The sequence below is a fragment of the Peromyscus eremicus genome, chromosome 11 (genome assembly GCF_949786415.1).
Source record: "Peromyscus eremicus chromosome 11, PerEre_H2_v1, whole genome shotgun sequence".
NCBI lineage: Eukaryota > Metazoa > Chordata > Mammalia > Rodentia > Cricetidae > Peromyscus > Peromyscus eremicus.
Genome location: NC_081427.1, coordinates 46,214,531 through 46,227,615, shown reverse-complemented (window position 1 = coordinate 46,227,615; position 13,085 = coordinate 46,214,531).

Here is a 13,085-nt window from a genome sequence, read left to right as displayed (position 1 = left end):
TCTCTCACATCTGAAGCCCTTCCTATGCATTATCTTAGCTCATTGGTTGGTTGGTTGGTTGGTTGGTTGGTTGGTTGGTTGGTTGATCATTGAGTGCTAGTGGTGGGGCTTCCAGTTTGCTAACTTACTCAGAAATCTAATCCTTTCCTTTTTATATTTTTATCCTCAACCCTTAAGGTATGTAAGGCACCATTTCTTACCAAATATATAACTTTACAAAACCTTGAAAGTAAAATATGCACAGAGGGCTTCAAAATTTAAACTTACCATTTGAGCCAGGTGAGACAACATCTTTCAGCCAAAGAAAATAACTTTGAAATTATTAAAATTATAACCAATTCCAGAATTTCAGATTTTAAGAAATATTGTTTATTAAAACAGAAAGTTGTTCATTTGGGGCTGGAGAGATGGCTCAATGGTTAAGAGCACTGACTGCTCTTCCAAAGGACCAGGGTTCAATTCCCAGCACCCACATTGCAGCTTACAACTGTCTGTAAATTCAAGATCTGACACCTTCACACATACATATGGGCAAGACACCAATGCACATAAAAATAAATAAATTATAAAAAAAAGAAAGTTGGGGTTGGGGATTTAGCTCAGTGGTAGAGTGCTTGCCTAGCAAGCGCAAGGCCCTAGGTTCGGTCCTCAGCTCTGAAAAAAAAAAAAAAGTTGTTTATTTTTATGTATAAGGAATGATTAGGATTATGGGTAAAATATCATTAAAGTTAAATTTTTCTTAAATTTTCCTGGCAAGATGGCTTAACCAGCTAAGGTGTCAAACTGAGTTGCATTCCAGGAGCCCACAGAGAGAAAGAAGAAAATCATCTCCCTGTAGCTGTCCTCTGACCTCTGACTTCCACACAAATGCTATGGCAAATGTACACCCAGAGAGAGAGAGAGAGAGAGAGACGGAGACAGAGACAGAGACGGAGAGAGATACACAAACTTTAGAAAATATTTTATATATCAAGATTTATTATGGCTTTAACACAGCAATGTCAAGTGTCTAATGTCATCAGCTCACTTATACACTTCTTTTAATAAAACTGAGGAGAAGGCTGTAAGGAGGGAACATGCAGGGAGGAGTGGAGAGGAATGGTGTGGGTGGGGGGAGACAGGAAGATATCCATGTATTCAGCAGAGCCATGCATTTTGAATCTGCAACTTTTAAACAAGCTTTACCTCAATATAAACATAAAGGGAACAGAACATGCAAATGATCAGGGGAAATGAGGCGCCAGCTCACACTACAGCAAAATCTCACACTCAGCTTTTTAAAAGAACATAAGTCATTTACAAACTTCCCTTCCTTTCCCAAGAGCTAAGTTCAGGAAACTAACAGCACCAAAGCAGGAGCTGGAAGGAACCACCAGAAAACAGCACATAGAGCAGCGTGCCAGCAAGTGACAGGCAGAGTTCCCTGACAGACAAAGCCAGGAGCTCTCCTTGTCAGGGGCACTCTAAGAACAGGACAACCTTTGCAACCACCTACAAGATCTCCTTAGATGCCCAGACAAGAGGCAAAAAGATGGTACATACTTTTCAAACCTTTGCAGTTTGATCCAGTGCTGTGCTGGGTCAGACATGCAAGAGGAATGTGCACTATGTTGCAGTCAACTTGAGCAACGCCTGCATCTCAGACCTTCCAGTCAGCTAGCGGCATGTGCAGTCGTGTTCCTTTTCAGTGTGCAGATGCATTTCAGACCAGTTCCCAAGACACAGAGAGCTTAATGTTCCTCTAGGCCTCCCCTCAACTTGCACTTGCATTTGGTTTGATGGATTACTTTAATATACACTAAAAGACTGAAAAAATATAGAAGCAATATATGCCAATCAATAGAGCTTCATAAAGAGTTCCTGCTTCTTCGTTTTGTTTGACTCTAAAGGGAAATTTACTTTGGCCTAAAAAGGTACTAAGTAGAAAGAATAACAATATAGCAGCTAAGTCGTGTCAGTTGGACTTATCTCAAAGCGGAGAAAGAAATTATCCCCCGAAGCCTATGTCTTATGATTCCTTTTAGTAAAGTGCCAGAAGAAGGAAAACTGTGGCAGTCTGTCCAGCTCCGACCTGCTCCCACCTTTTGAAGGGTTCTTGAGTGGAGGAGAGAGGAATGAGGAATATCAGATAGAAAGATAGACCTAGACAACAAGGAGAAAGACAGAGACGCAGGATAGTTTCGGGAGGGCCTTGGATCAATACCCCGTCACCCAGAGGTTTATTCAAAAGGGCTTTTTATAATATGCCAAGGAGAGAGGCAAAAGACCCCCCCCCCTTGCAAGATCAAAGCACACTGTACAGCCAAGTGTAGACCCTTCCAAACACCTGGTAAACATACCCATAGCCAAATCATCTCTTTATGCAGCCCTGCTGGGTAAAGCAAGCCCCGATTCTCTGACCCTGAATAAGTTCTCACTAGGAAGCCTCTGTGGAACACCACAGGGAACCCAGACAGTTGATGCAGTCACGGTATGCTCATGGATGGAAGAAAATTGGAACTAACAGCTCACAGCCTTTCCCTCCTCTATCTACTTTACTCCTAGTCCAACCTACCCCAGTGGGTATCTGATCTACAGGAGTAGCCTCAGGGCAAGTCCTCATTCCATACACAGGGCTGAGAGATTTGCCCGGCTGGGAATGTCTTCCCCTGACCCCAACCAATACAGACATAGAAAGACCCCTCTTGGAGCACTTTATGAAGTATGTCCTACAAGTGTTCTTTGTGCAAATAGGAATTGGTAGAGTCCACTATATTTAATGCAATTAGTGCATATTAACAGTCAGCTGGGCCACGTAAATCCAAACACTAAAAGCACTTCTCCAGGACAGGATAAAGCATGAACTGGAGAGAACAGGGAAGTCAAGGATTAAAAAGTCCCAAAGTGAGCACGGTTCACTCCAGACCATTCCTAAAAGCACCTTTTGGGAATAGCAAGCCAGTGTCAACCCATCTTTATGCCTCCATGACAACCACCATCTCTGTGCTGTCTCCTCCTCCTCATCTGGCTGCACAAGGAGAGAAGAACCTGATAAGTCTTCACTAGGTGAATTACGTCATGACAAGCGGTTATCCAGACTACTGTCTATCCAGGGGAAAGCTTTGTTTATGAATATTGAGAACTATGTTGTCCCTGGAGGCTATCCATGAAAAGGAGTACTTCACTTAGCACCTGCTAAGAACTTCTCTTCCTATTTTTAAGAGTAAAAATTCTTCTAAATCTAAAAGGATATCTCTAGACAGACTAAGTGGGTGAGTTCTCTAAGAACCACCATGGATACAGAGAACAGCAGCAGACTCAATACAAACTGATGGATGCAAATAGACTTGAAGAAAGACTGTGGGGTACAAGTCACGCAGCAGAGGAAAGCCAGCCTGTGGGGAAGTGGTCGGAACTCCGGTAAGAGAAGAAAATCCAGCCATAAAGTGGGGATCATGGATCCAAGAGAAGACTGCCTGCTGAGATGACCCACATAAAAGAGAACAGGCAAACAACAAAATGGTGGGAAGGAAACAAACAAAAAAAACTACTAAAACACATTCATAACCCAACATGTCACAGCCCTGACTGATGAAGTTAGTCCTGTGCTACCTCAGTGCTAAGTCTCCATCATCTGCATCACCGTGTAAGTGATGCTTGTCTTGTTGGTCCTCTTCACCCTTCTCCCCACCTTACAGGCTCTTTCTCAATGAGAGATGGAAGCCAGGAAGGCTGGTCAAGCATTAATGAGTAAGTGAGAAAATTCTGGAGACCTGGACCCTCCTTATAAAGAGTTTTTGCTTGACCTAGAACTATAGTAACAGTCACATTACTGAAGCATGTGAATGGCTCCTGCCCAGCTAAAACGTCAGGGGGGGTCAGGTTTACCCACAGACGCAAGAACTAAAATTTTGTCCAGCCATGGGAGAGCATAAGCAAATCCAGAAAATGTGAAAATGGGGAGTCAAAGAGAAGAATTTCCTTAGGAGGAAATTGAGGCTGCTGGAGCACAGCCTTTCCATGCTATGCTAATTGGTAGTGAAAGTGGAGGTCCCCATCTTATTGTAGACTTCAGAAAAAAATGATAGCAATTTTCCCTTATTTGGTATTATTTAGTACGATGTTGACTATGGGTTTGCCACATTTAGCCATTATCATGTTGAGACACACTCCTACCATACCAATTTTTTTTTTTTAAGTTTCCATCGCAATGGAATGCCAGATTTTATCAAATGGTATTTTGGAAACAGAATTGACAAAACTTTAGGTAAATTAACAAAGCAAAGAAATACCCAAGTAAAATTAGAGATGAAAATGAGACAAGTGGTATTACCAACATACAGAGAATAATTAAGGACTATGATGGGCAACTAGCTCTACTCCACCAACAAAGAGAGCCTAGAAGATACTCACGTGCAATTACAAGAGCATGAGCTGTAACTCAGTGGTGGAGCACTTGTCTCACATGCCCAGAACCCTGTGTTTGAGTCCCAGCACCGCAAAAATTGTTTAGTTGTTGTTGTTATTGTTTTTAATCTGGATGTCTGATATTTTGACAAAAGTGGGATTTTGCTCATTTTATTGGAGTCTATTGGTTTTTTTTTTTTTGCTCATTTGGGGGGCCTGCCACCCAGCTCCCAAATACACATGGAGGTTTATTCTTAAATATGAACGCCCAGCCTTAACTTGGCTTGTTTCTTGCCAGCTTTCCTTAACTTTAAATTATCCCACCTTCTTTTTGTCTCAGGGCTTTTCCCATTCTTTTACTTCTGTAAATCTTATTCTTACTCTGTGGATGGCTGTGTAGCTGGGTGGCTGGTCCCTGGAGTCCTCCTCCTTCTCTGGCTGCTTCTTTTTCCTCCCAGATTTCTCCTTCTATATATTCTCTCTGCCTCCAGCCCCACCTATCTCTCTCTGCCTTGCTCTTGGCCATTCAGTTCTTTATTAGACCATCAAGTGTTTTAGACAGGCACAGTAACACAGCTTCATAGAATTAAACAAATGCGATATAAACAAAAGTAACACTCCTTAAATAATATTCTACAGCAGTCTATTTCTTCCTTTAAATTTGATAGCATTTGCTATATGTAGTGTGGTGCTTCAACATCCAACACATTTGTATTTACCATTTCCTTTTGTAAAAACTGATTCTTTCATCATTATAGTATGACTTTGTTTCCTATTGTAACCCTTTATTTCTATATTATCTCTGTAAGTATAGATAGCTATTTCTGCTCACTTTGGGTGTGTGCTGGTGTAGTATATCTTTTTCCATCCTTACACTTACAACCCATGAAATGCATTTCTTGGTTATTTTCTTTTGTTCTGTTTTCTTTTTTAATTATTATTTATTTTATATCCTGGGCCACAGTTTCCCTTCCCTTCTCTCCTCCAAGTCCCTCTCCCCTGCCTCCCCTGCCCCCATCTAGCCACTCATTCTCTGTTTCTATTCAGAAAAGGGCAGGCCTCCTGTAGATATCGACAAAACGTGGCATATCAAGTTGTAATAAGACTAAGCAACTCATCTTGTATTAAGGCTGGGCAAGGCAACCCAGCATGAGGAATAGGGTCTCAAAAGCCAGTAAAGGAGTCAAAGCCTCTGTTCCCACTCTTAGGAGTCCTACAAGAAGACCAAGCTACACAACAGTAACATATATGCAGAGGGCCTAGGTCAGTCCCGTGCAGACTCCCTGGTTGTTGGTTCAGTTTCTGTGAGCCCTTACAAGCCCAGGTCAGTTGTTTCTGTGGGTTCTCTTGTGGTGACTTGACTCCTCTGGCTCCTACAATCCTTCCTTCCCCTCTTCAGCAGGATTCCCCAAGCTCAGCCTAATGTTTAACTGTGGATCTCTGCGTCTGTTTCCATCAGTTGCTGGATGAAGCCTCTCTGATGACAATTGTGCTACACCAATCTATGAGTATGGCAGAATATTGTTAGGCTACATTGACATTTTTCCCCCTTCAGTTGTGTTTGGTTCAGTATTTGTTGGTCTTGTTTTGTTGGTCTGATGCTCCTATCTTTTCAAAACAATTTTCTTCACTGTTTTGACCATCCTCTGATCCTTCCTCCTCTTTCACACTTCGTCATTGTGGTTTGGTGGGTTTCTGTATTTACAAAGTTTGACTCTTCTGTCTTTTGTGTATCTTTCAACTAACGAATTTTATACTTACATATGTTTCCACTATACTTACTGTCCTTTTACTCTTAGGCTCTCTCAAACATTCCAAATACAACAAATCTATTGGTGATAAACTATAGTTTTTCTTGTCTTGGGATGGCCTTGTTTCCCCCTCATTTATAAAGATAGTTTTCCTGAATGTAATATTCTTCAGCAGCTATTTTTCACGTTCTATAGCAACTATAATCATCCCATTCTCCCCTGGTCTGTATCGTTTCTGCTGAGACATCCGACGCTGGTCCAGAGGATATTCTGTTATACAGGCCTGTGGTGCTTTTTTCTCTTGCTATTTAAAGGATCTCCTCTCTATCTTGGACTTTTGACAGATTGACTCTGATCAGCTTCCTGGAGACCTCTTGGGTTAAATTTATGTGTCGTCTTTTGGTCTATTTCTTTCTTAGGACTTGGAAAGTTTTCAACTCCTGTTTCATTTTAATCTGTATGCTTTCTTCCTTCTCCTCCTAGAACCCTAGCCTGCAAATATCTGTTCACTTAATGATATCCGGTAAGCTTCATGGGATTTTTTTTTTTTTCTGATGGGGCTCTTTCCAGTGACCAGTCTTCAAGTTCAGACATTTCTTCCTCAGCTAGATATAATCAGCTATTGAGGCTCTCAGCTGGACTTCAGTTATTGAGTCCGCCAGCTTAAGATTCTGTTTGGCTCTTTGCTATGTTCTCTATCTGCTGAATTTCTTTTCCTAATTATGGACTGTCTGATTGAATTTTGTGGAATTTTTTGCCTGTATACTCTCATATTATACTAAGTTCCCTTAAAGTCATTCTTTGGATTTTCGTTTTGGTTTTTGTTGTTCTTTGTTGTTGTTTTTTTGTTTTTTGATTCTTTTTCTTTGGATCTGTTGCAAGCATTGTGTTGTGTTGTCTTTACTCTCAATGATTCCTGTGTTGCTGCATTCTTGGTAGATTAGCTGCCTCTATCAACTTTACAGGGTGGCTTTCACCACCACCTCTTCAATTAAGTTGGATCCTAGACTGTCTGCTGGCTTTGATTCCAGATGGGTGCAGCAGTATGGTTTCCATGATGTTTTTCTTGCATGCTCTTTTTTTTAAGGACAGGGTTTCACTGTGTAGTTTTGGTGCCTGTCCTGGAATCTGCTTTGTAGACCAGGCTGGCCTTGAACTCACAGAGACCTACCTGCCTCTGCCTCTGCCTCCCGAGTGCTGGGATTAAAGGCATGCCCTACCACCGCCCGGCTCACAATGTTTTTCAAGTATTATCAACTTGGGAATTTTTGTGGGTATCTTAGTGGCCTAGGAATCAGAAAAATGGTAAGATGTCCCTGCCAACTAGGATGCAGCAGGTTTTCCAGAGGTACAAAGTCCTTATCATTTTAGATAAATTATGTGGGGCACAGAACCACCCTGGTGGACTCAGAGAAGTGGGAAGTGGCTGCCTTAGAAATAGGATGCCTATCAGATTCCGAAGACTGTGCAAAGGCAGGCCTGCTCCAGTTGCTTGGACAGGACAAACATCCATGTCCTAGGGCTGAACAGATGCCTCGCTGTCCCATGGCAGGCAACAAAAGATGTTCCAGCCATCTCTCTGGTTGTTTCCTGGACCCAAAAGTGGGTAAATGGGCCTCCCAGATGTTTCCTATGAGGCTCAAGAGACAGAGTCACACAGAGAGGGCTATTCCCACTATTTCCCCAAACTATAGATTGGTTAGCAGCGACATCAGCTTCTTCTTGACTCTATTCAGAAATTAGAGAGAGCCACCTTGAAGACTTTCAGGGTTGTGGGTGGATGAGTGGAGCCAACTTTCCAGTTCACACAGCCAGGACCATGTGTAAGGGTCAATCTAAAGGTGATGCTATTCAAATGAACCTTGAGTATGAGAGCCTAGGCTAGGCTCTTTCTCATTCTTCAGTACTATCTCCCCTTCTCCAGCAGCATGGATTCCCTCAACAGCTGTCCAAACTGTGCTCAGGGCTGTGAGCTTATCCAGAATCCATCCCTACTACACACACCAACCCACACCAATAATGCTTCAGGTGTCCATTGCTTTAGTGAGAACTTTTGACAGACTTTTTTTCTCATGCAAATTCCTACTTGCTTAATGATTAAGCTCAAGTGAACAAATGTGATGATAGATGTTATGTGCACTGTTACTACATGGGTTCCATCTCCAAAATCGTATGTTAATAGCTCCAACAATGGTTTGTGTTTGCTGGTTTGGTTTGGTGGGAGTTGGGTTTTGTTTGTTTGTTTTTGTGTTTTGTTTTGGTTTGGCTTTTCAGTGTTTTTGTTTGTTTTGTTGAGACAGAATCTCATTATGTAATCCCAGCTGACCTGTATCTCACTGCACAGAACAGGCTGGCCTTGAACTCACAGAGACTCACCTACCTCTGCCTCCTGACTGCTGAATTAAGGGCATGTGCAACCACACCTGACCCAGACATGGTTTTTAAAGACAAGCTCTGATGGACCAGCCTGACTCTATCTTAAGGATGGGAGCCATTTTGTTATAAGTTCAGAACAAGTTCATTTCTGTTTGCTGAAAGAATCAATTTGACCATGCTTTAACCTGTTTCTAGAATTTGACGAGCTTTCCACCCTATGGAGTTTGATTTACACTTTGAACATACCCTGATAAGATGTTCTGCCAAATAGTTTTGAAATATTCATCCAAGTTCCTCCATAGCCAAAATTCCTCTGGAAATCCCCCAACCCTTGAAAACCCCCTGGTCTTTCAGGTTTGGGGATTATAAAAACCCTACCCTTTCCTGTGTTTGGTGCTATATTTTCAAACCCTGCTTTAGGGAGATAGCCCCATCTGACAGAAAATAAAGCTTGCCTAATTTGACCAAAGAATTGAAGTAATGATCTTTACTCTCGTTCAATGGGATTAACAGCTCCATGGAAAGTGCTTAAGTTTAGATGAAGTCATTAGAGCAGTTCACCACAACTGGACTGAATGGGTGCGGAAACAAAGCATACAGATATGCACAGGTACATTCCCTATATCTTTGCCATGCAATGTCTTCTATCACCTCAGAATCTACCAGCCAGAGACCCATCAATTGGTATAGCTGCTGAACATTGACCCTCCAGAACTATAAGCTAGAAAAAAACCTGTTTTCTTTATAAAATTAGCCTGCTTTAAGTTTTATTATAGTAAAGAAAAACTAATGTAGCCCCTTTGTCTCTATGGTCATTATGTGTATCCATGTTCCCTAATCTCTCTGCCACGTCCACACTGCACCTTGGTCTTCTGCCTTAAATACTCCAGTACAGTAGCAATTATTTCTTCTTTGTTTTGCATTTTAGCATAGATTATTATACAGTACTGGGCTTTGTTATAATATTTCCATGCATGCACATAATATGCTTTGATCATATTCACTCTCCTATTACTTTCTTAAACCCCACCCCTACTTACCCGTCTTTACTTTCTATCCCTGGTATTGTCCCCTTTTAGAGTCATGTTCTCTTTTTCCACAGCTTCTGCACATGAGAAAACATGATTTCTGTCACTATAGGACCTGCCTATGTTTTCTTTTAATACAATCTCCAATCCCACCCATTTTATTATAAGCAACATAATTTTATTCTACTTTATGGCTGAATAAAACTGCATTGTGCATACATACCGCATTTTCTATGTCTTTTCATCTGTTGATAGACACTCAGGCTGAATCCATTTTTTTTTTTTTTTAGTTCTTTTTACAAAAAGGAAGAGTTCTCACTACCTCTCGTGAGCCATCCTGCCGACGTCTTCCCACATAGGATGCATTTGGAAAGCAAGGCTTTCAGTGCTCCCAGAATCTACTGACTTTTGATTCATCTCCCCTATCAGGAGCTATGACACAAATTGAATGGAGTATGTCAGAAAAAATAAAACTTGAGATAGATCCTAAAGGAAGAGACAACAGCTGGCACAAGTCTGGGCCCAAAGGAAGATGCAAGTTCAACATGATGACACTCAGACGGGCCTATTTCCAAAGAAGTAAGGGATGTAGCCTGCTCTGCATCTCTGCCGCCGCCGCCGCCGCCGCCGCCGCCGCCGCCGCCGCCGCCGCCGCCGACAAAGACAGGAGAGAAGCATGTTAAAAGTGGAGCTAAGAAGAGTGACACAGTTTTGGAATACAGGGCCAGCTTCAGAAAAAAAACCAGGGTGATTCTCTGGTTGAAGCAACTGTAGACAACAAAACAGGTCAATGGTCCAAGGACTTGCAAAGCAGGAGCCAATGGTGGTGTCTATATGTCTCCTCCTATGCCTCTGGGCAAAAACAACTACTGTGCATGCCATGGGAGCTGTCAAGACCTGCATGGTGGAGACTGTGGAAACCTCCACATCTGGGCTTTATTGACTTAGCCACAGATCACAAGCACCACGCAGTCACGCTCTTTTGCCTACCATCACTGACCAATTGCTTTCATAATTGCAGGAAACATGTTTGTATAGATTAATGATAGGTTTCTAACCACATATAATTGTGGCTTGGAATGGTGGAAAGGGAAGTTTATATCGTGAGTTAGAAGAGAATGTTATCCAAGCAGAAAGAAAGTAGAAATATGCCCTTGAAATGCCAGCACTTAGGAAGCTGAGGCAGGAAGATCTTAAGTTCAAGGTCAGCCTGGGCTGTGTGGCAAAAATCTTGTCTCAAAAACAAGATCTCTTTAAGAAATAAAACCAGATTAGAGGCTTCTTGTGGGGGGGAGGGGAGGACGGACACGGGACACAACAGATCTTCAGTATGGTTAACCTCAGCCCTGGAACTGTTTTTTTTTCCAGTGTTTCTCCTGATGGTGACAGACCACCAGTATGTCTGCAAGAGTCTTGAGCTGCATATCAGTCCCTGGTCATCTCTGGGCTTCCAGACTGCCAGACAGGAGGCATCAGCTCTTGCAACTAGGTCAGCCCTTACTTGTGTACAGCTGTTCCATTATTACTTAGTTATAAGAAGAGGAGCGGTGAGTCATAATAGACTCCCAGGCATTGGTCCAGGGCTACCATCTTTTAGAAAATTGAATAAAAGAAACAACACTTTATTACAGTCAACTCAGACCCAGGTCAGGGCTTCTTAACCAAGCATACTTCATCTAGTGCTAATGGAGAGCAGCTAATGGGCATCGGCGTGGTGGGGATTTAATGCAGAGAATATCTTGATGTTTCAGATTTGCTTTGTTCATTTTATAATTCAACACACCAAGAGCTATAATCCTACCTTTAATTAGAAAGGTTATTTCAGGGTCTTTCCCCCATATATACAGTCCTCCCAGAGTCTGTACTGCCAAGCTTTAAATGTCAGCTCCTTGGTGCCTCTCTGCCTCTCATGTGCCTCCCTCTCAAGCTATTCTCTTAGTGCTACATGAAGATATTAATCATGTTTCCCTTGAATTCTTCCTAGAAACCTTGCCAACACACCCAAACACACAAGTACCACTCACGCAAGTCATTAGCAAGCTAACGGTGGAGGAAACAGAAGGTCCCTCCATGGTGTGACAACTGAAAGTGAAGAAAGAATCAATTTGCAGATTAGGGAGAGAGCAGATCAGTACAAAGTGAAAGTGTCTTCAAAGGAGCAGGGTGGCTGGGCTTATAGAAAAAATACCTCCAGGTTCTCACCCTGGTCTACGGAAGCAGATAGGGCATGCAAGTACGCTCCCAATTGGTTCCCCTTGCATATTCCTATAAAAATTGTTATTCTCATTGATCAGCTCCAATTAGCAGAAAGGAGAGTTTCACAGAGTTGTTTACCTTGACAATTGAAACAGGAACACAATTCAGCAAGAACAGGTTGCAGCTTTCTTTATCCAGACCCATAGACTGCATGTGTGGCCCATAGTCAGTAAATGTCTGTCAGATTGCATTCTGGATTTTATTCCCAGTTAACCACCGGCCAATACAAGATGGGAGAAAAGATAGGCAGGGCTGGCAGGCAGAGAGAAGAAATAGAAGGAGAAACCTGGGAGGAAAAGAAGAGCAAGAGAACAAGGAGAGGAGGACTCCAAGGGCCAGCCACCCAGCCACCCAGCCAACCATGGAGTAAGAGTGAAAGCAAGATTACAGAAGTAAGAAAAGGAAAAAGCCCAGAGGCAAAAGGTAGATGGGATCATGTAAAGTTAAAAAAAGCTGGCTAGAAATAAGCCATGCTAAGGTCGGACATTTATAATTAAGAATAAGCCTCCATGTGTGTATTTACTTGGGAGCTGGGTGGCAGCCCCAAAGAGCCAAAAGAGTAAAAGTGAAAAAATATCCAACAACGCATCAGCATGTGACAAATTCCATCCAGGTATAGCTAAGGTCTCAGTCATCTTTTCAGGGATAAAGCAGGAGACTTAGCAGTGGGAAGGGAAAGCTACTGTGTCCCCTCTGGTGATCCAGTCTGGTGCAGTTAAGGGACTGTCAGAATGAAGCTTACTCTAGCATCTACTGACCTCCAAGAGATTTGAATTCAGAACAATCAACATGCCAATCTGCTGTGTCTCCAGCTGAACTTCCCCAGAATAAAGGGTGATCACTGAAGATATAGTAGACCTTACGACCCTAGATTCACCACCACATGAATCTTTAGAACAAATCTAACTGCCTCCTCATATGTACTGTCCACCGATAAACTCCCATCCCTAAAGACAAAGTCTTTTCCTTCATTTTTACACTTCTCTAGAAATATGCTGCCCTTTATTGAAGAGATCTAAGACACCCTTTAAGAATTATCTGGCTATCTCCAACTTTAGTATGTCTGTTAATGAATTTGTGTTTGTCTTCCTATTGTTAATTTATTTGGCTATAAGTGTAATGATATGTATGGCACATGAGAGGCCTTAGTGGGTTTGGAACAAGGTGACCCCAGCAGGTGAGACACACCATACGGGCTTAGTGGATGGCAGTGTGGCACAATGAAAAGTTACTCACACAGCATACATGACGTCCACATGGCAAGTTTATTTGGGGGGAGGATAGAGGG